General features: G+C 48.3%; 1 long non-coding RNA gene across 4 annotated transcripts; it reads left to right on the top strand.

Annotated features, from left to right (window-relative positions):
• The first annotated feature begins 20,399 nt into the window (after positions 1 to 20,399).
• On the top strand, positions 20,400 to 24,537 carry LOC124661557. Of its 4 annotated transcripts, none has more exons than XR_006990227.1 (3): positions 20,409 to 21,155; positions 22,199 to 23,158; positions 24,013 to 24,537. It is a non-coding gene; the product is annotated as an uncharacterized LOC124661557 (long non-coding RNA). The 4 variants fall into 4 exon arrangements; XR_006990226.1 differs by having other exon boundaries at positions 20,409 to 22,099; XR_006990225.1 differs by having other exon boundaries at positions 20,418 to 22,292; positions 23,047 to 23,158.
• The last annotated feature ends 3,336 nt before the right edge of the window (positions 24,538 to 27,873 follow it).

Raw genomic sequence — 27,873 nt, 5'->3', positions numbered from 1 at the left:
CTCGCAATCTAGATCGGGATTTGCGTAAGGAAATTCTTACCGGCAAAAGTACCTCTGCATCTGTTAGCATTGTAGAGAAACCTAAGTACAGCAGTCCGGATAAAACAATAAAAGCTGCTAAGGATGCTGTAGATCTGTGTGATTCGCTTACCGGAGAGGCTCTGGCAAAACAACAAGAGCGTGTCAGAGAGCTGCTCGATGCTGTAGAGCTGCAGAACGCTGAGCAGCTGGCTAAGCTGAACAAGGCAATAGCCTCGAAATCCGCGCGTTCAACAAAGAATGCCGGAAGCAAGTCCCATGGGCAGGCCTCGTCCCCCCATCCGGACGAAGAAAAGAAAAAGAAGTGAACGCACGGCAGATGATCGTGTATGATCCGGTCCTTGCCGGTAAACAAAAAGCCGGGCAACACGATGCCGGTAGAAAAAGCCAAGGGGCAGAGCGAGGCTACGCCAAAGAAGGCTATGCCGGAAACAAACATGCCGGTAAACATGAAACCGGGCAAAATTATCCGGCTGCAAGGGCAGCGTATGATGAAGATGAGGAAGAGATGCCTCCACCAAGGTACCGGGCAGCAAGGGCCGCGGCACCGGAACGTTACGATGAAGCCGATTCCAACAGACCGGCAAGCATACCGGAACCCTTTGGGAGAACGCTTGGGAGAGAGATACTTACCGGAACGGGATGCGAGGCACCGTCTGGATAGAGTATACTTGTCAGAAATGATCGAGGAGGAAGGTCCTCCAGGTCCAAAATGCTTTGGCCCAAGGATCATGAGAGAAAAACCACCAGTTCGCAACTTCACGTTGCCCCGTGACACAAAAACATACGATGGCACTACGAAGCCGGAAGATTGGCTCGCGGATTACGTGACCGCGGTATACGTCGCAGGAGGCGGAGGAACCGTAGCCGGAGGAGGAAACCGGCGTTGGGCCGTGAGGATCATACCGTCGTTTCTGGTTGGACCGGCAAGAATCTGGCTAAACAACTTGCCGGCAGGAAGCATAAATGGCTGGCTGGATTTTGAGGAGGCTTTTGTGAGCAATTTCAGCAAGTACCTATCGTGAGGCCAAACAGGCAGCAGCAACTTGCTCCGTGTCCGCAGCCGCCCGAATGAAACAGACCGGGATTATCTGGCCCGGTGGAACACCATAAGGAACTCTTGCGAAGGAGTAATCGAGGCGCAGGCCATTGCTTGGTTCAGCAGTGGGTGCAAAAGAGGTTCGCCGTTGTGGCAAAGGCTGCAGCGGAACATGCCGACAACGTTGGCAGAGATGATACGTGTGGCGGATAACTATGCGTTGGGAGACCCAACGCAGCCGGCAATGCAACCCGAGCCGGAACAGCTACGCCAAGAGCAACACCGGACAACCGAACAACAAGAGGAGGGAAGATTTCCGGATCGAAGGTATGGCCCGCAGCAAGTTGCCGCCGTGCCGGAAGACTCGATGCCGCCGGCAGCCGCGAGGCAAAGAACCGGATCGCAGCCATGGGCGGGTCCAAAGAAACAATGGGTGGAAAAGAAACCCCGGGTCCGAAAAGAAACCGGCAAGAACCCGCAAAATACACCATGGAAGCCGCCATGGACCAAACCATGCCGGTGGCACACACCGAATCCGGCACACCCGTCAAACCATCCGACGAAGGATTGTACCCGGACCAAGTACTTGATGGAAAAAGGGGCGGTAAAAGATACCCAAGGGCGAGGAGGCAATGCAATGATGCCACCACCGGACATGCCGCGGCAGCAGCAGATGCCGCCACCACCGCCGCTTACCGGGCCAAATGCCTTACCGTTGCAGCCCAAACCGGCAAGCAGCATTCAGCAAGTTAACCGGGTGGAACAAGATGATAACCAGCTACCTCCACCGCCACCTTTGGGCCGGAATGTTTACGAAGACCCGCATCCGTGCTGCGTTGTTTTTGTCACCGAGCCGACTGACAGTGCAAAGTATGCACCGCCGCTCCATGGAAGTAAATGCCGTGATGCCGGCAGCGCCTAAATACATGCAAGGGTCCAACCAGGAAATTGCTTGGTCGATCAAGGATCACCCCAAGATCATGCCGAATCCGGTGGATATGCTCTTGTTGTGGATCCAATCATGAAAGGGCCGCAAACTCGAGTGAAGTTCAGCAAGGTGCCGATAGACAATGGCAGCAAGCATCAACATCATGTACAAGCACACCATGCATACGCCGGGCATAACAGTAAAACATGCTTCAGCCAACGCGCACAACGTTCCATGGAATCGTTCCGGGTTTGTCCTGCGCACCGGTTGGAAAAGTCCGGGTGGACGTGTCGTTTGGAGGACGTGACAATTGCCGGGTAGAGAACCTGGAGTTTGAGGTGGTGGATTTAGATAGTCCGTACCATGCTTTGCTGGGGAGGCCAGCGCTGGCGGTCTTCATGGCCTCGACCCACACGGCGTATCTCAAGATGAAGATGCCGGCACCTCGTGGACCTCTGACTGTGGTGGGAAACTACAAGGTCTCGCTGGAAACGGCGTCTCGCCGGATCGAACCTAGCGGAATCGCCGGTGATCGCGGAGGAAAAGAAAAGGATGCAAACAGCTGTTGCGCTGGCTCAGTCCTCACAGTTGAGCTTAGCGGCAATGAGTGCAAGTCTGAGTGCTCCGGCATTCAAGCCAACCAACGAGACAAAGGACATTGTGCTGGATCCGGCTTACCCAGAGCGCACCGTTCGTATCGGTGCCGGCCTTGATCAAGCATAGGAAAGCGCGCTCATCAGCTTCCTCCGTGAGAATCGGAATATCTTTGCCTGGTCAACCGAAGATTTGGTAGGTGTTCCGAGGGAGCTGGCTGAGCACTCCTTGAACGTTCGGAAAGATGCCAAGCCGGTGCGACAACCTTTGCGCCGGTTCGCTGAAGATAGAAGGAAGATCATAGGAGAAGAAGTAACCAAACTGCTTGTTGCCAAGTTCATTGTGGAGGTCACGCACACAGAGTGGCTGGCCAATCCGGTGATGGTTGAAAAGAAGAAAGATGAGAACCTGGAGGCAAAATCACCGAAGGTGTGGCGCATGTGCATCGACTACACCAACCTCAACAAAGCTTGCCCAAGAGACCCTTTTCCTTTGCCACGGATCGATCAAGTGATTGATTCAACCGCTGGGTGTGAGTTGTTGTCCTTCCTGGATGCCTATTCCGGTTTCCACCGCATTCCCTTAAAAAGGAAGATCAAATAAAAACTGCGTTCATTACCCCGCACCGGGCTTACCGCTATATCACTATGCCTTTTGGTTTGCGCAACGCTGGTGCAACGTACCAGCGCTGTATGCAAAAATGCTTGTTTGATCAGATCGGAAAGAATGTGCAGGTGTATGTGGATGACATCGTGATAAAAACTAAGGTAAAAGATACCCTGATCAATGATCTCCGGCAAACGTTTGATAACCTAAGGAGGTTCCGGATGAAACTCAATCCGGCAAAATGCACTTTCGGTGTCCCTGCCGGCAAGCTGCTGGGTTTCCTCGTCTCAAGCCGAGGCATTGAGGTCAATCCGGTAAAGATCCGGCGATCGAAAGAATGACAATACCACAGGATTTGAAGGACATACAAAAGTTTACCGGAAGCTTAGCATCGCTAAGCCGGTTCATAAGCAGGTTGGGAGAGAAGGCCTTGCCATTGTATGCCTTAATGAGAAAATCCGATAAGTTCGTCCTGGACCCTCAGTGCGTACGCAGCATTCAAGGAGCTAAAAACAATGTTAGCTACCGCGCCAATATTGGCTTCGCCGTTGGAAAGGGAACCGATGTTGTTGTACATAGCAGCAACCAACCGGGTCGTGAGTGTTGTTGTGGTAGTAGAAAGAGAAGAGGAAGGAAAAACCGTCCAGAGGCCGGTATACTACCTGAGCGAGGTGCTCTCCTCTCAAAGCAAAACTACCCGCACTTCCGTAAAATGACCTATGGCGTGTTTATGGCCGCCACAAAGCTCAAGCACTACTTCGAGGAACATCCTATGAAGGTGGTGAGTGAAGCACCCATTTCTGACATCATGTGCAACAAAGACGCCAGCGGCCGGATTGCAAAATGGGCGATCCAGATATCACCATACGTGCCGGTGTATGAAAGAAGAGATGCCATAAAGTCACAGGCTTTGGCTGATTTCCTTGTTGATTGGGCGGAGATGCAATACAAGCCGCCGGATCAGAAGATAGAGTACTGGAAAATGCACTTTGATGGATCCAAGCTCAAGGAGGGTCTGGGTGCCGGTGTGGTGCTTACTTCACCGAAAGGAGATCACCTCCGTATGTTTTGCAAGTACATTTCGGAGCATCGAACAATGTCGCTGAATATGAAGCTTTGGTCCATGGGCTTAAGGTCGCAAAAGAAATCGGTGCGCACCGGATCATTTGCTATGGAGATTCAGATCTTGTGGTACAGCAGATGTTCCGGAGATTGGGATGCAAAAGATGCCAACATGGCCTCGTACCGGTTTCACGTGCAAAAGATTGCCGGTTCTTCGAAGGTTGTGAGTTTCACCATGTACCGCGTGCGTAAAATGAAGCCGCGGATGCTTTGTCCAAGATAGGCTCATCCCGACAAGAAATTCCTCCCGGAATAGCTCTGGCACACCTGAGAGTACCATCAATCAAGCCAAGTCCAGAGTCGGAATCAATTTTTGTACCGGAGTCACACATTGTGCCAATGGATATCGATGAGGGGAACCCGGGGACTGCTCCGGCGAACCCGGGGACTGCTCCGAAGAACCCGGGGACTATTCCGGGAAGCTCGGGGACTGCCGTATCCATACAGGAAGAAATGATGCTGGTGGATAGCATGGAGATAGATGCACCGGTGTTTTTGGTTCGAGAGATACCGTCATGGGCTAAACCTATTAAGGAATTCCTAATCAACGGCACCTTGCCGGCTGACGAAGATGAATCAAGGAGAATCCAAAGGAGGTCCAAGGCATACACATTCATCAATGGTGAGGTGTACAAGAGAAGCGTTACCGGTGTCCTTCAAAGGTGTGTGGAACCGGAAGAAGGGAAAGAAATGCTTGAGGAAATTCACCAAGGAGAATGTGGGCACCATGCCTCGTCAAGGGCGCTGGTAGCAAAAGTGTTCCGGCACGGGTTTTACTGGCCCACTGCTTTGGCAAACGCTGAGGATTTGGTAAGGAAATGCAACGGGTGCCAGAGGTACGCCAAGCAAAATCATACCCCAGCGTCCGGTTTAAAGACAATACCGCTAACATGGCCGTTTGCTGTTTGGTGCCTTGACATGGTTGGCCCATTCAAAACTCGCTAGGAGCAAGCATGACTCACATCTTGGTCATGGTGGACAAGTTCACCAAATGGCTAGAAGTAAAACCTATCGCAAAGTGTGATGGGCATACAGCTGTGAAATTCTTGAAAGATGTCATCTTGCGGTATGGATACCCGCACAGCATCATCACTGACAATGGAACCAACTTTGCTCAAGGTGAGTTCAAAAGGTTTTGTGAAGATAAGAACATCCGGTTGGATTTGTGCTCAGTGGCACACCCACAAGGCAACGGCCAAGTGGAAAGAATGAATGCTTTGGTGCTCTCCGGTATCAAACCCAGACTCATTGACGCAGTGGAAAAGGCACCGGGGTGTTGGCTTGATGAGATACCATCTCAGTGCCGTGGAGTATAAGAACAACCCCAAACCGGTCTACCGGATACACTCCGTTCTTCATGGTCTATGGAGCAGAAGCAGTCATACCAACCGACATCATCCATGATTCACCAAGAGTACAGCTCTATACTGAGCAGGAAGTCAAAGAGGCCAGAGAAAATGATGTGGATTTGCTAGAAGAAGCAAGAGAGCTAGCTTTGGCAAGAACAGCCATTTACCAAAGAAACCTCGTACGCTACCATGACCGGAAAGTCAATCCAAGAGTTTTCCGGAAGGAGATCTTGTGCTTCGCCTAGTGCAGCGCACTGAAGGCCGGCATAAGCTCTTGCCACCTTGGGAAGGTCCCTTCATTGTAAGCAAGGTGCTTCACAATGATGCATACTACCTAATTGATGCACAGGAGTGGAAAGAAGGAAAGGCGGACAAGTCCGGAGAGGAGAGCAAGCGTCCATGGAACATAGCTCATAAGCGTCCTTTCTACTCTTGAAGTGGTGGTGTAAGAAGTTCCTTTTTTGTACCTTATATGCTATGAAAAAGATGCCGGAACATTGAATGAGTCTCGGGGACTACCCCAATAAAGTTGCATGTAACTTGTTTATTTTTTCAGTTTACCGGTTGCTTATTGAATGTTTTATCTTTCCGGTTTAGTAGTGTGCTAAATCCTACCGGAGTCTTCGACTTTGCTGCTGTCCGCAAACCGGCTTCATGGCAAGCAAGATAAACCGGTAGGGGATAAGCACATGTACTGCGGAGAGGGAGAGCAGGAAAGAACAATCCGGAAAATTTAACTAACCCCGGCTAAACCGGTTTTTTGCAAAATTTCAAAGTTATTTCTAAGTTCAAGAAGATGCTTGTTTGGTGAAAGAACCTTGCGCTCATATGCCAAAGAACGCCCAGAGAAGGCAGGCAGAGCCAAGGCAAAAGAACCAAGTATGCATCAAATTGGATGCGGAGACAATGGAGAAATCTTTGCAGTGCAAGATAAAAGCAAAACCAAAGCAATATGCTAAAACAAACTTAAGATAATTAACTACCGGCATAACTTACCGCGTAAAAATGTTGTACCACAGCCAAAAGCAGGTTTAAAGTTTTACATCATAGACCCCGGCATTCCGGGCAGAATTTAACGAACATTGTTTCAAAGATAAGCAGGACCAACAAACAGATAGCAGTGCAAACACTTCAAAGAGAGTAATCACGCAGCAGGGCTTCCGGAGGAGCAGCGCCGCATCGCATCGTCCAGGACCTCGTCTTCGGCTTCATCCTCCTCCTCGGCCGATAGTCCTCAACGCCAGGAGGGGGAGGGATGAAGGTGCGCATATCGGCATACTCCGCGATGCGGTACGCGCGATCCTGCCGCTTGGCGGAGAGGATCGGGTCCAGATCGGTTTCTGCGTCTTCACGCACGCCGGTGAGAGCGTCCCGCATCGAGCTCCGGGTACCAGGAGCAGGCGACGCGAAGGGCGGAGTCAGCTCCAGCCGCGGGCAGCAGAACACCGCCACTCGCGGATCCTCCCCGCCGGCACCCTTGAGGCGATCGCCGATGAGGGAAAAGGTGTCCGCACCTCCTCGCCGTGCCATAAAGTCCCGTATAACCGGGTAGCTACGTCAGGGATGTCCGAAAGATTGCGGTCTATGCAGCCGCATATGGGACACCCGCGCGTTAAGCGCGACCGCATGGTCCTTGGGCGTCCATGGCACGGTAAGATCCGCTTGGCCTTTGTCCTTGCGCTGCGCGTCAACCTTCTTGACGGCGTACCTCTGCGAGTCCGGAAAGAGGCCTGTGCAAAGAAAGAAAAAGGTTGAGGAACGAGAGTCTGGAAGAAAAGAAACCGGAAAGAAAAGAATCCGGAAGAAAAAGAGACCGGAAGGAAAAAAGTCCAGAAGAAAAAGATAAAGGAACTTACGATAGGCGAGGGCGTCGGTCTGCAGGATCAACTGATCGCATTCCTTCTGCTCCTCCTCCAGCCGCGCGGCCTTCTCCTCGGCACCCTTCCGGGCCTTGGCTGCCTCCTCCAGCTCGGCCAGCAGCACCGCGTTGGCGTTGCCGGCGTCCTCCAGTGCCTCCTCCATCTTGGCCGTCGCGTCAGCTGCAGCGGCTTCGAAGGCCTTGGCATGGTCAAGCCCCAGTTGGATGAGCTGGGTCTTGAGCTCCCGGTAGCTGGTCTGGAGGGCGTCCAACTCCTCCTTGTGCTGCCTGATGAGCTGGTCCTTCTCCCCTGTAACCGGAAAAGAAAGTGTTAGCAAGGTTATACTAGCAAAAATGGAAAAGAAACCAAGGAAAGAATCATACGTTGGGCGGTAGCCAGCTGCTCCTTGAGAGCATCGATGGAAACTTCCGGAACCACTGTTAAGCAGAAATTGCGAATGTTAGGAGGGAAAGGTTTCCGGAAAGAAAGATGCCGGCAAAACAAAAGTTTACCTTGGCACTTGTCGTGTGCCTCAGCGAGCTCCCGATGCTCCCATAGAAGCTCCTCGAAGAGGGCCTTCCGAGCGTCAGCCGTGAGCTGTTCAAGAAAAAGAAGTTTTTAATTAAGTTTTGCGCTAAGAACAAGATTCTTAACCCGAAACTCGGGGACTGGCAGTGCCAGTTTTGCGCTAAGTTTTTAGCTAAATTTTGCGCTATGAACAAGGTTCTTAACCCGAAACTCGGGGACTGGCAGTGCCGGTTTTGCGCGTTTCTAAGGTAAATTGTGTGCCGAGGAAAAGGTACTTAACCCGAAACTCGGGGACTGGCAGTGCCGGTTTCACGAAAAAAATTTAAGTTAAGTTTTGTACTAAGAGACTGCGCTCTCACCACAAAACTCGGGATCGGCAAGGTCGGTTTCACGAAAAAATTTTAAGTTAAGTTTTGTACTAAGAGACTGCGCTCTCACCACAAAACTCGGGGACTGGCAGTGCCGGTTTCACGAAAAAAATTTAAGTTAAGTTTTGTACTAAGAGACTGCGCTCTCACCACAAAACTCGGGGACTGGCAGTGCCGGTTTCACGAAAAAATTTTAAGTTAAGTTTTGTACTAAGAGCTGCGCTCTCACCACAAAACTCGGGGACTGGGAAGATAGACAAGAGAGAAACCGGCATGAAACCAAAGAAAGGACCAAGCCGGAAACGAAGAAACCGGTAAAAAATGAGACAAGTTAGCGAAACATACCATCAGGTTGTTCGTGGAGTCGTACCACGCGCTGTCAAGCTCTTTTACGGCAGCGCGAAGCCGCATAAAATGCTCTCTGAAGACCGGTCCCCGACAGGGTCGGTGCCGGCCGCCTGTCCTTGCCCAGGCCGCGGGTCGCCGGAGTCATGTCCGCGGCGTTCCACTTCTGGGCGTAGGGCAGAAGGTGCCCTAGGTCTCGGCCTTGGCGCTTGAACTCCGTAATGCGGCCAAGAAGGCCGGTGGGCTTCGTGGCGGCATCTTTGGCGGCCTTGGCGACGTGCAGCACCAAGGGCTGCTGGCCGCCGGAGGAAGCGCTGGAGGCCGTCGCCTTCCCCTTGATGAGCTTGGTGGTCTTGGGCGGCGGCGCAAGTAGAAGCGGCCCCGAGGGGCTTGGCGCGAGGAGCACCCGGCGGCGGCATCGTGAGGGTGCGTGGAGACCGGGGAGCGCCGGGCGCCTCACCCGGTTTGGAGCCTTCCGGCGCGGAAGATTCCGGCGCGAAGCTGTTGTTTTTTCGAGGACCCGGAGGAGCCGGAGGCTCCGCCCGCCCGGCAGCTTCTTCGCCGGCGCCGATGTTGCCGGCGCCGGTGTCTTGGGTCTCTGGAGGGAAGGAAGAATCCTCCTCCGTGCGGTGATCTGACGGTGAAGGGGCCGCATTTTTTGATGTTGCGGCGACCACCGAGAGGGAGGCAGAAATGTTGCCGGCACCAGGTGGTGCCGGGCTTGAGTGAGGAGGAGGGGTTGAAGTCCTTGTGGAATCTTCGTAGCCCGATGGCCTTGGGCCAAGCTTGAGCGCAGTGGCTGAGAAAAAGAAAGAAAGACGGTTGGAAAAGGGAAACCGGAAAAACCCTTGGCAAAAAGAGAATTTGGCGGAAAACGAGTAATTTACCCGAAGAGGTCGGCATCGCCTTGCGCCCGTAGCGACGCATGCCCACCCGCTTCTCCCCCACAGGCTCAGTCCGGAAGCGCTTGGAGGGGCGGGCTCGGCTGGCACCGGCATCGTATGCCGGCTGCTTGTTCTTTTGGCCCTGGGCCATAAGCTTGTCCACGAACTCGGAGCCGGCCTCGGCGCGCAGGGGCGGCACGCGCTCGTGGATCTATGAGTTAAGTTTGGCTAAGAAGCGATTCACAGGAAAACGATAACGGAAAGGTAAAAGAAACCAAAAAAGAAAATACCTCAAGCGTGGCAAGGTCGTCAGCAGACCCGGTGGGCTTCGGCGGAGACCGGCCAAGATGCGCTGCCGGAGCCTTGCCCATCTTCAAGTCCTTCCAGAAAATATAAGGATCCGGATCAAAGGAGTCGAGGGCGCGAGGCCGGCAAGGTCCACGCCGCTCCGCTTCGATGAGGGGGAAGCGGTCCTTGGCCCGAAATAGGAAAAAGCAAGATTAGCAAGAGCAGAAAGCTACCGGTCGAGACAACCCCCGTCGCGTAGTCCCTTACTTCCCGGGTCTGAGGGTTGTCGCGTGCGAGGGGAAGGAGGCCCCATTCCCAATCGCAGGGCATAGCAGCTTGGCAAATCTGCTTAGCCTTACGAACAACATCCCTTTTGCTAAGAGGATGGCCTCGTGATCTTGGTAGGATCGCCTGGGCCATACATCTCGCTCATCCTATGTGCGCGGCGCTTCAGAGGAAGCACCCGGCGCGAGATGAAAGTGCGGATGATGTCATCCGAGCAGATCTTGGTCTCCTTCTTCAAAGAGGTCAAGAAGCGTACCACCCGGCTAGTTTCAGCATGATCCGACTTCGGGTTGTAGCTCCAGTTGGCCCTGCTGGGGGGCCCCGCTTTGAAGGGAGGAAGATCGATGAGATCGGCGCGGCCGGTATTCTTCACGTAGAAAAAAGTCCCTTGCCACAACCGGCAAGATTCGAGGTCGGAAAACTTAAAAAAGGGGCTCCCTTGACGGGAGCCGATAATGCAAGACCCGCACCGAACGGGGGCTTGGGTTTAGGAATGTCCTTGCCCCGAACGGAGTTAATCCGAAGAGCAAAGAAGCGGCAAACGTCTCACGAGTGGGACGAATGCCGATATAGGCCTCCATGAAGGTGGCGTAGCAAGAGAGGTAGAAAATGGCGTTGCCGTGAAGGTGGTGAGGTTGGAGTTTGTAAAAATCTAAAAAGGAGCGGAAAAAGGGAGAGGCAGGAAGGCCGAAGCCACGCTCAAAGTGAGCTAGAAAGACAACGTATTCGTCATCTTCGGGATCCGGTTCGATTTCGCCATCCGAATCCGGCAAGAAACTCCTTCCGGAATCCGTCGAGACCGAGTATAACCAATCAATTTCGAACCGGGTGACACCGGAACCCATCCAGGCTCCGCGGGTGATTGGGGTAGGCTCCTCGCCGAAGATTGGCCGGAGCTGCCGGAGGTTGCGCTACCGGAAGCTTGGCTAAAGCTACCGGATTCTAGGGGGCCACCGGACTCTTGGTGGCTACCGGATTCCCGCTGATTGCCGAATCGGTCTTCATCGGATCGAAGTCGTGGATTCGCCGGGAGATGGTCTACGGCGTTTGAGAGAAAGGGAAGAAGAAGATGCAGAGGTGGACTCTCGCCGTACATTGCGAGGAGAGGCGAAAAAACAAGAATCCCAGACTTGTACCCCGCGTGAAGATCTACGAGTAAGAAGAAAACCAAGGAAAAAGAGGAAATAAGAACACTAGACACCCAAGATCTGGAAAGCAACCAGAGGATAAGTGAAGCGAGATTGCTACCAACCTTAAGCGGCGGAGTCGCTGAGGGAGTCGTTTGCTGGCGGCAGAGCGGACCTGCGGCCGCCGGAGGGCACCGTCGGCGGCGAGGCGGAGAAGCTTGCGAAGAGGCGCAAATGCGGCGGAAGCAAGGATGTTGCTGCCGAAGATCTCCGCGCAGCAAGGTCCGGCGGAGGCACGGCGTGGGTTCGCCGGGCGCCGGAGCTTGGACAAACGACGGCCGACGGAGAACGACGGAGGTGCAGAGGCGTGGAGCTCTGTGCGCGAAGGAGGAGAATGCGAAGAAGATGAAGAGGAACGGGCAGTTGCGTTTATATAAGAGAGAGAAAGTGGGCAGGGAACCGCTGGGCCGCGGCGGTTCGCCCCGCGGCCCACGACGGTTCGCGCCTTGGGCCGCCACGTGGCGAGGGAGTACACGCGAAGGAACACGGAGCCACACGGAGGCACACACCAGATCCCGAAGAGGTAGTGGGATCAGTTGCGATGCATTAAATGAGCGCGCGGGAGTCGAAGGGAAGTGACCCCTGACACTGGCGCGTCGACCACAGCGGCGCATGTCGCCGTCGGCGCGGGGCCCGAGATATTCTCGACTTCGCCGAGGAAGCAATAAAGACACATGATACCGGACAATAGAGATACTGGAACGAGCTTTGCAAAGAGAAGAAAAAGAACAAGGGTAAAGGTGCCGGAACTAGGTTCATGACATGAGTATTTAAACCGGTATCCGAGGGAAATGAGAACCTGGCATGGCCTGTAGGATAGAATCCTCCAGGCTATACCAGCTTCGGGGACTAATGTTGGGGGGATGACCCCGGTATGCCAAAGGCATGCCAAACCGGATGGCATGTGCCATCAAGATACCGGTTTAATGTTTATACCGGAACCCGAGGTTAAGAGTTTAGCTAAGTGGAGCTAAGCCGGTATCCCCAAGAGGGGTATACCGAACCCAGTAAAGAAGATACCGGAAAGGAGAGCTCGTCGGCAGGACCGGTCAAAGATTCTCTCCGAGCTAGAAGACAAAGATGAGCTAAGCAAAGTAACTTTTGACGAAGGGCTGACGATAAAGAGAAGGGTGACGGTCAAAGAAGCCGGAGGACGTCGCGCCCCGATTAAAGAGGACTCCGGTGTCATCTATGATTAAAGTAGCTTTGTAAAGTAGTTTGTCTAGTCAAAGATGCCATTAGGGTTTCTTGCCTTGTAAGCCACCCTCTCCCCTATATAAGGAGAGGGGGCAGCCCCTCTTCACGGGCACGTAGCGAAACCATAGAGAGATCGATGTACCGAGAAACTTGTAACCATGTTGAGATCAATGAAGCTAGCGATCTAGTAAAGAGTTCTTCCTCTTGTCTCTCTTCTTGTATACCTGCCTTTGGTTGTGTTCTTGAGGAGAGCATCCGGAAGTTCTTCCCATCTAATCGCAAACCCTCCCCCGAATCCTCATACGTCCATTCGGCCCCAACTTAAGCCATCCTATGGCATCTGCTCGTTCACCACGACGACAATAGTGATATCCCTTTTGATGACCTTGCAACTTCTATTCCAAGGAAGTATCTAAGTTTTCCCAAATCTTTCACCTCAAAGGCCCGACTCAAGCATCCTTTCAGTTTTGCGATTTCCACAACATCATCTCCCGTGATGATAATATCATCAACATACACAGCAAGGATAGTGATTTTCTGCTCCGAATGTCTGTAAAATAAGGTATGGTCTCCATTACATTGACCATATCCCATGCCACACACCACCTGTCTGAACCTGTCAAACCAGGCCCGTGGAGATTGTTTGAGACCATATAGAGATTTCTTCAGTCTACATACCTTCCCTTTAGTTTCGTGTCCGGCAAATCCCGGTGGCATCTCCATATACACCTCTTCTTGAAGGTCACCATGCGTAAATGCATTTTTGACATCAAGTTGATGCAAGTGCCACCCAAAATTTGTTGCACAAGAGATCAATATTCTGACAGGTGCTCATTTTTGCCACCGGTGCAAATGTCTCATCATAGTCAATGCCATAAGTCCGACTATATCCTCTTGCCACAAGTCTTGCCTTATATCTCTCCACTTTTCCTTCGCATTTTGTTTTACGTGAATAGATCCACTTACAGCCCTACTCGTATTCTTTCCTTTAGGGAGATCTGTCAACTCCCATGTTTTATTTTTCTTCAAGGCCTCTAACTCTTCCATCATAGCATTGCACCATCTCGGGTCCAACCTGGCTGCCTTCCAATCCTTAGGAACAGATACAGTTTGCAGTGAAGCAACAAAAGCCCGAAAAGAGGATGACAATGCCTCGTAAGAAATATAATTTCCTACGTCATAGTCATCATAACTCAGTCGCTTTGGGGGGCCAACTTTCCTTGTCCCTTTCCTTATTGCAATCGGCAAGTCTAGGCTATTATTGGACTCGATCCGAGATTGATTCTCCTCTGCAGAATCTACACTTGTGCTTTCTTGATTTTCTCGGTCCAATGGGTTGCTCCCCCAGCGTCCGGTCTTGTTGCTCCTCCAAGTGCATCTACTTGTTCCCTTTGTACTTGTCTTCTAGAGTACACAAGTGGATTCTGCAACCATCTTTGTGGTGGTACAGGTCTAGGTGGTGTAGGTGTACCAGGAATTGCAGGAATCTCCGCAACAATAGGAATAGGAATTTGTTGATGTTGTTGTTGGTCACCATCTTGCTGCTGCTCCCCCTCTTGAGCATCACCAAGATGGTCAAGCCCCTGGAACAAGCCACTAAGATCACTCTCACCGTCATAAAATGGTTCTGACTCCCGAAACGTAACATCCATGCTTACAAATGTCCTCCTCTCAGTGGGACTCCAACACTTGTAACCCTTATGTCTGGAGGAATAGCCAATAAAGATACATTTGATAGCCCGATGATCTAGCTTGCCAACAGATGGCCTCGTGATCCCTTACAAAACATGTACAGACCAAAGAGTTTGGGTGGTACAACAAAGTCATTGTTATTTAGAAGGAGTTGGCAAGGAGACCGCATACCTAGAATCTTTGAAGGCATTCTGTTGATCAAATATGTAGCAGTCATAACCGCCTCACTCCATAAGAATTTTGGAACATTCATGGTAAACATAAGAGATCGAGCCACTTCAAGAATGTGCCTATTCTTCCGCTCAGCAACTCCATTCCGGGGGAGTGTCGGGACATGAAGTCTGGTGCAGTATACCTTGCGAAGATAAGAAAGCAGCAAAAGGTTTGTTGATATATTCAGTACCATTATCAGTTCTGATCACTTGCACCTGAACATTGAATTGGTTTTTCACATAGGCACAAAAACTCTGGAAACAAGTGAACACTTCATCTTTGTGACGCATAAGATAAATCCAAGTCATTCTGGAATAGCAGTCAATAAAAGTCACAAAGTACTTCATGCCACTTACTGACACAACAAGACACGTCCATACATCAGAGTGCACTAACACAAATGGGGATACACTTCTGATCCCTCTACTAACATAAGAGGTTCTCGTATGCTTAGCATATTCGCAGGCATCACAACATAATTTGGTTTTGTCCACTCCATTCATTACATCAGGAAAAACTAGAAACATTTTATCAAACGCCATGTGGCCCATTCGACAATGGTGAACTAGTGCCATACTCTCCTTTCCTCCAACAATCGCAGCAAGCACTGTAACTAGCATCATGCCCCATCTTGTCACGATCTATGTGCCAAAGACCTCTATGCCTGGTTGCAGTCCCAATCTTCTTGCTGCTCTCCCTTTCCCGAATTAAACACATATATCTATCAACTATTATACGGTAGTCCTGCTGATCAATCAGGGCACTTAGAGATAGCAGATTTACTGGAAAAGCAGGAACATGTAGAACTGATGACAATTTTATGTTAGGTGTACATTGCACCGACCCCTCCCTTTTATAGATTGTGCTGTGCCATCTGCTGTTTGGATAGTGCCTCTATGTGTGGGAGGATACTGAGTATAAGAGTCAAACTCACTAATATTTCCAGTAACATGTTTGGATGCTCCAGAATCAAGAATCCAATCTGAATTAGCATTATGAGTGGCTATAGAAACTTTATCAACATTACCTTCATCTTTGTAGACATAGTGAGCAAAGTTTCCAAAGGTTGCTTCATTTTGTCCTTCTTCCTTTGATTGTCCCTGAGAGGTAGTGGTAGTTGACTCTGAAGCTACTGCCATATGCGCCTTGGGTGATATAGCGTGCTGCTGTCCTCCACCCCTGCCATACTGATGTCCATATGGCTGTCCACCATTTCTGCCATAGTGCTGTCCACCACCTCTTCCATATTGCTGTCCATATGGCTGTCCACTACCTCTGCCATCACCTCTTCCTCTGTAGCTTCCTCTGCCATGTGTGTATCCTCCTCTCCCCCTACTGGGTGTAGCAAAGGAGGTACACTGATGCTTCAAGTGTCCCTTCTGCCCACAAGTATAGCAGTCTCTCATCTCTGGTCTGTCGGTAGTGTAGAAGGTCGGATGAGGGACAGAATCTCTTCCCTTTGTCATATTCAGACGCACTTCCTCTCTGGACATGGCTGCAATGGCTACTTTGAGAGAAGGGGTAGTGGTTTGATGCAGTAAATCAGCCCTTCTCCCCTCAAAATCTTGATTAAGACCCTTCAAGAACTTCATGACTCGCCGATGTTCAATCCAGCTTGCAGCAGCACTCACACATTCCCCATGGGCAAGTTCCAGAGGATCAACATGATCCAAATCTCCCCAAAGATGCTGCAACTCAGCCACATATGCCATCACAGTTTTGTTTCCTTGTTGCAGGTCATGCACTTTATCCTCAATCTCAGCAATCAACATAATGTTCCCCTTTCCAGAATAAAGATTTGATAGGGTGTCCTATACCTCTGAAGCTTTTGTGAGTGCCTCTACAGAAGCAGCAATGTTAGGAACCAAAGAGTTAAGCAACCATGCCACAATCAGAGAATTTATGGTATTTCACTGTTTCCATTCCGGACCGGTCTTGTCTCGCTCGGTTCTGCAGCTTCACCACTCACACGTTCATCCAGCCCTTTCGAGTTCAAAATCAACGCGCCCTCCTTGACCACCGGAGATAGTTGGCCACTCCTTCCAACTTGATTTCGTTCGCCGGCAGCTCAAGTTTCTGACCGATGTTGGTATGGGGAATGATTGCTCCCCCTCCAGCAGATCCTCCTCCATCTCCTTTGGTAGTGATAAGTTCTGCTAGCTTCTCCAGAGCCTTGGCCAAATCCCTGTTGTCCCCCATGTTTGACACCAAACTAACTTCTCAGAACCACCAAAGGACTTACCCGCAGGAAGCCTCTTCCTCTCCTTACTTGACACTGCCTTCCCCTCCTTACCGCCGCAGCAGCCTGCTCCCTTCCTCTTCCTCCCAGCCACCGCAGCAGCCTACTCCCTTCCTCTTCCTCTTCCTCCTAGCTGCCACAGCAGACTAGGCTTCTAGATCGGCAGTCCCTCCCGTCGTTGCCCTCACTGCCCCTTGCTCTGATACCATGTGGGCAGAGGTGAGGGCCTAACCTGAGGTAGAAGGAGGCTGCAGGGAGGAACTCTCACACTTAGGATTACAGAGATAGAAGCACCTTATATAGGTCAGGACTGGGCTGGGCCAAATGGGCCACAACAGAGAACAAGAAGACAACCCAACAGATACACCAACAGTTATCCAACATATACTCTCTCGGATCTCTTGTTCACGCTGCTGGTATCTCATGGTATTTTCATTTGCTATTTTTGAGTACGCAATGTGAATTCTTTTGCCATGCATATGAAAACTTGTGCTTCCTTTTCACCTGCAATAGCCTTCCGTTACCAAAATGATGTGATTGTTAAGGATTCATATTTTTGTCATGCAAATCCTGACGATCTAGTATATTTCTATATGATAAGAAATGTGAACGAAGGTAGTGCCTGGTTATGCATAACTCATAATTACAATTTATTATTATTTTAAATTAGAAGCTACATTATGCTATGAGTTTCCTTGGATGCATTCATGTTCACTAGATTTGTCTCGATGCATTCACCACTATGTACAACCTCGAAGTAGTTGTCATTAGCATGCATATAACTCTCTTAAGTTTCCATTAGTATGCTCTTCATATGGCACATACTGAACGAAATAGTTGTCATTAGTATGCATATAATTCTCTTAAGTTGCCAAGTTTGAAAGCCAAATATCGAAGGTCAGAACATAGAAATTGAAGATCTGAAAGCATTATGCACCTGCAGAAGCACCTATGCTGCTCTGTTTTCTAGTATGTTTAATCCCCTTTTAAACACATAGGTTTGAGGTTTGTCTTCAGGTATAATTCCATAACTGGCATGTCGTATTTGCCTTAGTAATAAGAACCATGTATGCTTTGTGGTGCATCCTTTTAGTAACAGGAACTATTTCATTCATCCACAGCATGTGAGTAGACCACGTACTGCAAATTCTTGAGTCTATGTTTTCGTTTGTTGGCAATTACTCAGGCACTTATTATTCTTGAAGCATTGGTCATTTCATATACTCTGTAGATCCACCTTTTGCACTTGGCTTTAGCATAGGGATAAGATTGTCAGTTTTTCATGTAGACTGATAATCTACTTTATGTTTGCTTTGAGGGAAGTTCGTTGCTTTAACTGTGAGCGTAAAGGAATAAAAATTGTTCATCCATATCATGAATCTTATCAAGGGCGTTACGATGACTTCATGGAAATGGCCCAGGGAAACCATGGATTCTGTAACGAAGACGTTATCGGCTCATGTGATTTCTATGCTGATGTGAAGTGCACGTTAAAGGAGGATTGGATATTTTTCGATCCCAACATGGACTCCAAAATTTCTCTTGAAAATCCCATATTTGACTGGGCTAGAGCCAAGAAGAGGTTGAAGAACAGGATCTTTTGACGTGGTGCTACTTGAGATGGTGACACTAAATGCCAGTTGTTAGCTATCGCTGAAAGAAGAGTTCATGTTTTCGTCTCTCTCTATCTCTATCTATCTCTGTCTCTGTCTCTGTCTCTGTCTCTCTGGAGCTATGCAAAGTGGTGTGCACTGGTTGATTGCTCCATCTACAAGCTCTCTTATGTTCTTTTCGTCAGTTTGTTTACTCTGGGATATATGAAAATGCCGCACGTACTAATGTTTTGAGTTTATATCATTACTGCTGATAGGATAAATCCCCGTTGTTTGGGAGGGACCTGGGTGATGCACATCATTTTCCTTTAAGTACACAGTTCCTTATTCTCGTTTTAGATCGATGTAGACAATTTCTTGGCTCTTCTTATCAAGTTTTTATTGAAAAAGAGTTCTAGTAGTCTGAAATTTGGCAGCAGGTGCCAACTGAAACCAATGAATTTTGCTAATCTTCTTTGAAAGTAGCGATGTACTCTTACAAATATAGAATACTAATCGTACACTTAGAAAAGGGACACCAGCATACTTTGCATCCGTAAAACTTAATCCTCAACGAGAGTGCACACAGTAGAGCACACCCCTCTGATAGCATTTACTTCCATATTAGAGCACTAGATGTGTTCAAGTTTTATCCAAGTGGATGCTAGATCATGTGGTATGCTATGCTGGTACATTGGGCAATTCTCTGGTTACATTCATGTGGGTATCATTGTGTGGGCGCCTTCATTGTGCTGGCTATTTTGGGATGAGTGTATCGATTGGAAATGTTTCATACTGTAATGGGTTTTGCATGTTAATGCTTCCAATCTGCTGTTGAACGATTTCAGTGAGGAGACACTCTTGCAGCGCGTTTCAATTACGAAACTGTTCTGATAAAATGGTGCTTCCAGTCTGATGTTTAACAGAGTTCTGAGGATGGCACCCTTTGTTTTATTGAATTCTACAACAAGAACGGTGAGCAGCCTAATAAAAATTTCCTGTAAGCCTATCATGTATAATTACACCTGCCTGGGAGATATCCTGTGGAAGATTATTCATTTCGTGATACAAATTTTGGATGATGTTGATGCTTTTTGTTGACTGTGGCTGATCACTTCTGCATGGGACATATCCTTATTTTTCTTCCTTTATTTTCATTTTAATAATTTAGTTGTGTGCAACTTTCATGTCTCAACTAGTTTTAAATTAATATTTTGTTTTTGCAACAGAATTAAGCATCTGTCCGATGCGTCATCATGGGGAGGAAGGAATGTATCATGCGCTTATCTCCTGCGATCATGTGAAGCTATTCTGGACAGAGGCGCAAGATTTCTTTCAGTTCAAATTACCCAGGTTACACCCAATGACCTGGAGGGAGGATATACTGCACAGCTCTGTGCTGTCAAAGAAGGTTTCAGCAATACTAGTCTCGGTGATGTGGGTTATTTGGAGCAGTAGAAATAAATAACATGAAGAGGTGAGGTTGAAATCGTGTAATTCAGTTGAGTTTGTTAATGAGGTGATCAGGTCACTGTAGATAGCACAAGAGCAAAGACTGGCTGCACGTATTGGCGGATCCAGCATCTAGATAATGGGTGTACAAAGTCCATTAAAGTGACATTTAAATTCAAGTTTCTCATGAAAATGTTTACCCATACTGCTGTACTTGTAAACCACAATGGGTGTATATAAGCTTTTATCAAAATTATGGGTGTACAACCCGCATTTGGCTCCGCCTATGGCTGCACGTCCTAATCAGTCCTGGAAGCCACCGGAGAAGGGCTGGATTAAGGTCAATACTGATGGAGCAATTGATCATACAGGAGGAACGGCTGGTGCTAGGTTTGTTGGTAGAGATGCAAATGGCAGGTTCCTGTTTGCTTAATGCAGGCATTACACCGGGGCGGATCCGTCTCTTCCGGAGCTATTAGCCTGTCACGATGCTATTCAGCGACCAAGAGAGAAGAACGTTGTTAAAGTGTGTGTGTGGGGGGGTGGCTTGGCACAATAAAGCCAACATTAGATACAACAAGTATTGCTGTTGCCATCCCTGGCTTCTCAGAGTTTTGACGGTGCCGTATCGTCCGTGTGGGGCCGCCACCGCCCACCCTCTTTTTTTCTGCGCTATCATCTCAAGTCTCAACTCGGCCTGATCCATCCGTCACCGCGATTGAAAGGGAGAAGAGAGGGCCGGAGCTGGAGTATTGCCGTCCACCTCGCCGGAGCCGGCGACGCCGTGGCTCTCCATGGCGGACAAAGGGACGGCGAACGAGCCACCGGCGAGCTAAATACTTAGGGTGGGTGGGGGTGCAGGGTTCGCCGCCGCCGGAGATGAACGGGTCGCAGCGGACCTTAGAGGGACGCCGGGGGCTGTGGAGGACCGGCGGAGGTGGAGCTTTGGGGAGTGCAAGGCGGGGGCGGTGGTGGTAAGTTCTTCTTATTCCTCTTCCCTTTCCTCTTCTTTCTAAGACGCCCCTGCAGGCTAGGATTCCCGGCGGGCGGCGGCCGCCCCTACTACTCTCGCCCTCGCCACCATCCACCAATGGAGTCAACCATGGGGAATGCCCAGTTGCCCACGTAGTGGGAGCGACAGGTTGTCTGGCACCGGCGTGATTACCAGGGAGAGTGGTGGTAGCGGCATGGAGTTGGTGCCGTGGGGGATCTGCTGCGTGAAGGCTATTGAGGGGACGGGCTGGGGAGCAAGGTGCGCACACACAAGGACGTCGGCCCTGTGGATCAACATGGTGCGCATGAGCGATGATGCTTCCTCGGTCCCTCCACCATGTCAAGGAGGCCTACAGGTGCGGCTTCTGTACCAGTAAATTCCACCCCCTTCGTCAATTCTGCAGTAATCCACCCATCCTCTTATCTCTTTCCTCCTTCCAAGTTCCATCCCTTGGTTTAGGGCTTTAGGCTGTCGCAAGGTGAACACTAGATTTGTCCAATATGGTACTAGGCTTTTTGTCCATGAATAATATATTTTTGCTGATATGCAACCACTTATTTAGATTCTTGCTGAATTTTCCAGGGATCTAGATATTATAGTGATGCTAAGTGCTATAAAAAGGGTAAAAGATTTCTTGAAAGAGATGGCAAAGTCGAATTAAAAATTGGAATAATAGAGCTTAGTTAATTAAAATATGCTATTATATGATACACCAAATGGTGTGTAACTTCCAGCAAATTAGTTCAGGGCTGATACAAAAATAGCTTTGCTAATTTTCTATTGTCAGCATCTCAGATACTAAGGTTTTATTGTCGTTTCATTCCACTTGGTTTCACTATATGCAGTAGTTGCAAATTTATATACTGTCACATTACCAATTAGTCCACATCGTTTGTTGGTACTGAACAATTCTTGGCTATGGGGTGTGTCTCCTACCTAATTTCCTTTCTTATTTGAGAATATAGTCTTGCTGCAAATTCATTCAGTTCTTCTGCATTTTGTCTCAAAAATATACAACCACATATTGTGGATGAATCAACTCTTGGTGCAAATACGTATTATGAATTAAAAAAAGTTTCCCTTACTGTGATACCAACATCAATATTGACACTAGGGTTTGAGGGCCATGATGGCCATTTATGCAACCGGATGAGTTTCCTTTGCCGATGATAAAAACATGGACATGGACTCTAGGTGTTAAGGCCACCATGGCCACTGATGTGTGTGTGGCTACAACATAAAGTGTATGTGTTTTTAATCAAATCATTTATATCTTGGTTGGAGTTCTGATTTGTCTAGGTGAGATTCCTTTCCTTCTACAAACCCCATCAAGGTTTATTTTACGTATTTTTAATGTCACTGATTATCTTATCCGTGCCATTTTTGCTCCTCATTCAGCAAAATCCATAGATGCAGAAGCTGCTTAGTAATGTATTCAGAAGGTTTTTGTTAGTTCAGTACTTGCAAAAGGTTGCTCCATTTTGTGTGTAAGGTTGATGCTTTCATCGTATTTTCAGAAATATAATTTCCTTTTTATGATATCTTCTATACCTTCATATTATGTCTTTGGCACAACCTGCTCACAACTCATGATGTTAAAGAATAAACTTTAGCTGGACTTGAAGGAAACATGTCAATCCTTCCTAATTCAATCTCTTATTGTCTTGGAGTATCTACTTCGAAATGAATATGCATGGTACATATCTCTGTTAAAGACAAAGAGAAATATCTCATAAGAAGATCAGTACTTCTGGAAAGTTGAGCTCACTTCTTTTTGTTGTTTTTTGTATATCTCATAAGAAAATCTTATAAAAAAAATCTTAGATCCAGATGTTGTGAACTGGCCATGTTAATGTTACAGAACATGATACGAGCTCACTGGAGCAAAAAAAAATCAATTTTACTACAATTTTGCATGCCATAGCATCAACACAGGTTTTGTCGGAATGAATTTAATTATGTCCTAATTATTAATGTTTACATTTAGATGTGTATCTTACTTTATTTAGGATATGTGTTATCGAAGGCCAAATGCACGCAGAGATATTGTATAACACTCTAAAGTTTGATGTTCTATAGTGGATTCTTTTTCACAAAATAAAATTTATGTTTGTACCTTTCACATGTACCCGTCATTCTGAAGTTTGAGGTTCCAAAAGGATTTCTTTTTGACAAAACTTGGTGTATATATGTATCTCTGATATATTCATCGGTATGTTTTTTGATTTTACTTCTGCTTTGTCAAGGTCATAAATATGTTGAGGCTACGAATATTCAGCTAGGAAGATGGAGTACAAGAGGAGCAACGCGAGATGGCTTGTGCAACATGCATGAACAGAGCTGCCGCTCCAAACAGAGGTGAGCTCATTGATCTTCTACTTTTGTTTTTTCTGGTATTTTAGACATGATTTTACAAGGAGAGAAGGATATGCTTCTCTGGTGCACTAACATTAGTCCTAACTAATTAGCTTCCATATGGGATTGTTGGTGCTGGCAACCGATAAGATCCTGAAGTTTACTTATTAGTTGTACGCTTTTATGATATTGTTAATGAGCTTGATCGTTGGATGGGTTTATTTGATGCTGATGGGGTGGCGGTATTGCCCATCATGATTTTGTGGATTCGTCGCTGATGGGGTGGTGGTATTGCCCATCGCGATTTTTGGAGTCGTTAACGTTCATGCTTAATAGATGTAATGTGTTGGTTAAGCAGTTCAGGATGACATAGGTTTCTCGGTGGCGAATTGAGCTTGCTGCTCAGCTATTCGGCATTAGAATTGCCGGGTCTCATTCGATCGATCCTAATGCCTATAGGCCCTCCTATGACACTTTAGTTATGTGTCTTATTCTTGGTGATTTTTATGAAAGGATATCACCTTTGCAAACTGCTCTTATGTTTTGCAGTATCCTTTGCTTTTTTCCTTATAGTGATAAAGGTTTTTTTTGGGATATGGAAGTATGTGAGTGTTGATGGTGGTGTATCTGGTGGTCGAGCTGAAGTTAGTATGTTGTATATTATGCTGTTACCAATATATTTATAGCATGGGTTCATAGATGATGTAGTATTATACTGAAGATAGTCTGAACATCATGTTATTCTTTTTTGCTTTTATACACCATTTGGCTTATCCACCTGCGCTAATCTAGAGTGTCTTTCCGTATAGAGAACAAGCTTGTGAACTTCATGTGTTGTATATCTCTCCAAACTGCAGGTGTACTTCTATCTCCCTGTCATTTTTATGTGCCTGGATTTACAGAAGCTTCAGAGAGCACTGGGCAATGGATTGAATCCTCTCTACATACTTGACTTGCTACACTCAGGTCTGTGTCACTGGTTGTACATGTTCGCTTCCACCATGTGGGTGGCCACCACCACAAACTACTGTGGAACCTGGACCCCTGGGATGTAGCCTCTCTTGCGAGTCAGGAAGAGATGGTAGAATAGAAACATGGGGAGATGGCCTGTCGAACCAGAAAGTAGTTTCCTCTACCACACAGGAGTGAGCAAATTGAATTGATCTCGAAGGCTTTTTTTTTATTATCATGATGATTCTACGAGGGGGTAGGTTATACATTTGTGGCGCGCTAGCAAGTGCTAAATAAGTCTATCGTGTATTAGTTCAGTTGTGGTTTCAAAGTTTCATGCTTCATAGTTTTTTAATTGACATTCTCTTAGTTCAGTTTGAGTGGCAGTATAAAAAGTTGACCGCCCTTGCCAAGGCTCTTTATTGATGCCTCTTGTGTGTATCCTTTTTTAGTATGATTCTAGACTTAAATATTCTTTTTCTAACTACAACTGTTTACTTAATGGATTGCATGCCACAAGGACTTCAATAGTTGCAGTTATCGTATTGATAGTCTTCACCAATGCCCATGCTATCAACATGTATGGTTGCATACCTTACATTTTGCTATTTGGAAGGGCTATGGACCACAATCAATTGAAGATCAATCAGACGTGTAGATGTGTTTGTGTGAAACAACGATAGGCAGGCGGCGCGGCGAAGCGCGCTTGCCCTCTAGTTAGATATGTAGGAGTTCATATTCTCACTGAAATGAAGAGGAATAGTACATTTTTTCAGGGTTTTAATTTAGCTAGTCAAGATGCTCCCTTAACTCCGCCTATGTTGTCCCAAGATAGCCGGTCCCAAGCCCGGGTAAGGAGGAGGGTTGTGATAGGCTTGGCAAGTTAACGTAAAAAACCCAGCCACTCTTATGGAGATGAAACCCAAAAGATTTTCGTTGGGGCGTAACCCTCTTAGCGACGCGCCATATCGGAAACCGGGTGTGGTGTCAAATGGGCAAGGGCGGGTCGTCACCCCCTAGGTGGCGCGCCATATCTTGATCTAGATACGGTTGCAAGCGAGCAAGGATCGGGTCGTCGCATCCTTAGTGGCGCGTTACATCGGCGCCCGGGTGCAGTGGAAAATGAGCAAGGGTCTTCGCATTTGACTCGACAAGTGCGAAGGGTAAGGAAGCGAGCCGAGCCTAGGAGGTTTCGCTTAGGTAGTTGGAACGTAGGGTCCCTGACAGGTAAGCTTCGGGAGCTAGTTGATACATCGGTGAGGAGAGGCGTTGATATCCTTTGCGTCCAGGGGACAGAAGGCGAAGGAAGTAGAGGATACCGGCTTCAAGTTGTGGTATACGGGGGCGACTCCAAACAGAAATGGAGTAGGCATCTTGATCAACAAGAGCCTCAAATCTGGAGTGGTAGACGTCAAGAGATGTGGGGACCGAATTATCCTGGTCAAGCTGGTAGTTTGGGATTTAGTTCTCAATGTTATTAGCGCTTATGGGCCACAAATAGGCCACAATGAGAACACCGAGAGGGAGTTCCGGGAATGCCTAGAGGACTTGGCCAGGGGTATACCTAGTGGCGAAAAGCTCTTCATAGGAGGAGACCTTAATGGCCACGTGGGTACATCTAACATAAGTTTTGAAGGAGTGCATGGAGACTTTGGCTATGGCATCAGGAATCAAGAAGGGGGAGATGTCCTAAGTTTTGCTTTAGCGTATGACATGATCGTAGCTAACACCCTCTTTAAAAAGAGGGAATCACATCTAGTGATTTTTAGTAGTGGCCACCATAGCAGCCAGATTGACTTCATCCTCTCAAGGAGAGAAGACAGGAGTGCCTTCCTAGATTGTAAGGTGATACTTGGAGAGAGTGTTGTCCATCAGCATAAGCTTGTGGTGGCGAACTTTCGCTTTCGACTTCATGTCCAGCGGGATAAGCGTGCGAAAGTCGCTAGAACGAAGTGGTGGAAGCTCAAGGGGGAGGTAGCTCAGACGTTTAAGGAGAGGGTCATTAAGGAGGGGCCCTTGGGAGCAAGGAGGTGATGCGGACAATATGTGGATGAAGATGGCGACCTGTATTCGTAAGGTGGCCTCAAAGGAGTTTGGAGTGTCTAGGGGAAGTAGAAGCAAAGTTAGGGATACCTGGTGGTGGAACACTAATGTCCAGAAGGCTATTAAGGAGAAGAAAGATTGTTTCAGACGCCTTTACTTGGATAGGAGTGCAGAAAACATGGAGAATTACAAGATGGCAAACAAGGCCGCAAAGCGAACTGTGAGTGAAGCAAGGGGTCAGGCGTATGAGGACCTCTACCAGCGGTTAGTCACGAAGGAAGGCGAAAAGGACATCTATAGGATGGCCAAGATCCGAGAGAGGAAGACGAGGGATGTTGACCAAGTCAAATGCATCAAGGACGTAGCAGACCAACTCCTGGTGAAGGACAAGGAGATTAAGCATAGATGGCGGGAGTACTTCGATGGCATGTTAAATGGGGAGACTGAGAGCTCTACCATTGAACTAGACAACTCCTTTGATGATACCGGTAGGCGTTTTGTGCGACGAATCCAGGGGTCTGAGGTCAAGGAGGCGTTGAGAAGGATGAAGGGAGGCAAGGCAATGGGCCCTGATGGTATCCCCATTGATGTGTGGAGAGGCTTTAGAGACATATCACTACAAGAAAAGTTGCCATGGCCGACGAAGTTGAAGTCGCGCCGTGGTTGCTGGTGTACCATGGCCGACGATTTTTGGTCCCTCCGTGGTGCATGTCAAAACTTTTTTTTCTCGTTTTTGAGACCACCTAGCCCGACGAAAGCGGCCAAAACGTCGCGTATGGTGGCCCGGGACGTGGTGCATCTCGAAATCTCGGGTTCGCCGGCCGAGTCAACGCAAATCCGCACCGCCGAGGGATGTAGGGCCCAGATGGCAGCCTCTCCGGCATTGTTTTTTTTCTCGATCGCGCCATCTCGTTCAACGTTCTCCGATCGAGCCGTTTACGATGCGGGATCATGGGTCCCGCATGTCATCCTCTATGAACCAAAATTCTTTCTATTCTTGGATTTTTTTGACCCCCCGATTTCCGGCTACTTCCTTTTTCTTTTGATCCCTTGCCGCCTTGGAAACGTTGAGACCGCCGCTCGCTAAATGGGACCCGCATGTCATCCTCTATGTGCAATCAACTTTCTTTTCTTGGAGTTTTTTTGGCACCTCAAATTTGGTCACTTGCCTTTTCTTTCGATCCCCTGCCGCCTCTCAAACGGTGATACCGCTCGTCGCTAAATGGGACCCGCATGTCATCCTCTATGTACTATAAAACTTTCTTTTCTTGGAGTTTTTTTTGGCACCTCAAATTTGGTCACTTGCCTTTTTCTTTCGATCCCCCGCCGCCTCTCAAACGGTGATACCGCCGTCGCTAAATGGGACCCGCATGTCATCCTCTATGTACTATAAAACTTTCTTTTCTTGGAGTTTTTTTGGCACCTCAAATTTGGTCACTTGCCTTTTTCTTTGATCCCCTGCCGCCTCTCAAACGGTGATACCGCTCGCCGCTAACTCGGGACCCGCATGTCATCCTCTATGTACTATAAAACTTTCTTTTCTTGAATTATTTTTGGCACCTCATATTTGGTCACTTACCTTTTTCTTTCGATCCCCCGCCGCCACTCAAACGGTGATACCGCTGTCGCTAAATGGGACCCGCATGTCATCCTCTATGTACTATAAAACTTTCTTTTCTTGGAGTTTTTTTTGGCACCTCAAATTTGGTCACTTGCCTTTTTCT

The sequence above is a fragment of the Lolium rigidum genome, chromosome 6 (assembly GCF_022539505.1).
Source record: "Lolium rigidum isolate FL_2022 chromosome 6, APGP_CSIRO_Lrig_0.1, whole genome shotgun sequence".
In the NCBI taxonomy this organism is placed as follows: domain Eukaryota; kingdom Viridiplantae; phylum Streptophyta; class Magnoliopsida; order Poales; family Poaceae; genus Lolium; species Lolium rigidum.
This window is presented reverse-complemented; position numbering and strand designations above follow the sequence as displayed.